The sequence below is a fragment of the Muntiacus reevesi genome, chromosome 1 (genome assembly GCF_963930625.1).
Source record: "Muntiacus reevesi chromosome 1, mMunRee1.1, whole genome shotgun sequence".
In the NCBI taxonomy this organism is placed as follows: Eukaryota; Metazoa; Chordata; class Mammalia; order Artiodactyla; family Cervidae; genus Muntiacus; species Muntiacus reevesi.
This window is the reverse complement of record NC_089249.1, coordinates 220,365,939-220,367,927: the sequence shown is the minus strand read 5'-3', so window position 1 is coordinate 220,367,927 and position 1,989 is coordinate 220,365,939. Positions and strand designations below refer to the sequence as shown.

The 1,989-nt window shown below is 36.1% G+C and overlaps 1 pseudogene; it reads right to left on the bottom strand.

Moving 5' to 3' along the window:
• Nucleotides 1-371: 371 nt before the first annotated feature.
• Nucleotides 372-1,272, bottom strand: LOC136157950 (heterogeneous nuclear ribonucleoproteins A2/B1 pseudogene; annotated as a pseudogene).
• Between the last annotated feature and the right edge of the window lie 717 nt (nucleotides 1,273-1,989).

The window sequence follows — 1,989 nt, the reverse complement described above, 5'->3', positions numbered from 1 at the left end:
TTCATGTTAATGTTTGACAGAAAATTCTGTTAATTTCTGTAAAAAATTCTGTAAAGCAATCATACTTCAATTAAAAAAATATGAACGTTCAGTATTAAGATAAACACAAAAGAAATAATGTACATGAAGACCATACTTAACACTGAAAGTTAAGGATTATCATAAGAAAAAAGTTACAGTATGAGATAAATGCTATTAAGTTCTGTAGTAATCAGTTTATAATACATATAAATCATATGATTGTGCTACATATTTAAATATATGGTGCTGTATGTCAATGGTCTCAAAATGAAGAAATATTTAAAAGAAAGAATAAAAATGCAAAATCACTGAAAGAGAACTAATAGCTGTTTTTCCTTTAGAAGTCTTTATTAAATCATAAATGTACAACAACTTAATACTACAAGGCATTTCAGTTTTCCAAGTCCTCCACCACCATAAGCTCCTTTTCCTCCTCCATAACCAGGGCTAACTCCCAAATTGCCACTTTCTGGTCATCCACCACACCTATTATAACCACGACCAAGTCCACCGACCACTTCTTAATCCATCAGATCGTCCTCCCAAGCTACTTCCTCGTCCTGACCCTGGTTCAACATTTCCATCATTACCAGGAGAATCTCCAAAACCAGCTTTGCCTTTCCTTCCACTTCTAGAACTCTGGACTTGTTCCATTTTAGGTCGAGAAAAGGCCTTTCTTACTTCTGCATGATGGCCATTGATGGTATGGTTTTTCTGCAACACAATCTTATCCACGGGATCATAGTCATCAAAAGTCACAAATCCAAACCCTCTTTTTCTTCCAGACTCTCTATCAGTAACTATCTCAATGGCATCGATTTTTCCATATTTCTCAAAGTAATCTCTAAGATGATGTTCCTCGGTATCTTTAATTCCACCAACAAACAGCATCTTCACAGTCAGGAAAACCCCTGGCTGTCCAGATTCCTCTCTTGGGACAGCACGTTTGGGGGCAACTGTTTTCCCATCAATAGAATGAGGTCTGGCAGCCATGGCAGCATCCACTTCAGCCATGGACGAAAAGGTGACAAAACCAAACCCTCTTGATCTTTTGCTTGCATGGTCTCTTATGATTTCACAGCTTATAAGCTTTCCCCACTGCTTGTAGTAGTTCCTCAGACTTTCTTCTGTGGTTTCAGAGCTCAAGCCGCCAATAAAGAGTTTACGGAATTGTTCTTGTTCCTTCTTTTTCTTCCAAGACGTAACAGTTTGGAAGCTTTGCTCAATCTCGGACTCCATCATTTCAGCCATTTTCCTGGTGAGAGAAGGTGAGGGAGATGAGGGAGATCTCTGAGAAAGTTAACAATGCTGAGGTAACAAGAAACTAGAACTTAACTCACCCTGGATCTGAGGGGAGAACCTCCACTGCTCCAGGAACACCTTCTAAGAACACCTTCACAACGATCTGGTGCCACCCTTTGAAATTCTTGCGCACCTTTCAATTTTCCTGCAAGACATCATTTACATGAGTGACTTTTCCTGATTCAGGAATCCAAATTAATATTACATTTTAAATTATTTTTTTCCAATTTTAGATTGTACATATATTACTATCTTTTATTTCCTATTGTTTTTCTCACTAAATTGGATATCCAATGAAGACAAGATTGATCTAGACTTTAATGTTTAACACTAACATATAGCAACATCAATATGTTTAGTTCTTAGGAAATGCTTAGAATTTTGAAAGAAAACTATTCACACCAAAAAAGAAAAATTTTTTTCCATGTTTCAAATTCACTATAGTTAAGCACTGATAATCTCTTGTGGTGGACTGCAATCATTTCTTTTCAAATCATTTTTGTCTGTGTAATCCATTTTAAGACTCTAGCCACAATAAGCCTGCTTAAGATATAAAGTTAATCAGTGCACCCTTTTTAAAAAAAATTTCTATCCACATGGTATTTTTAAGGGGAGAAAAAAAATCAAATTCCATTCATGTTCTGCCATAATTATTAACATTACCTC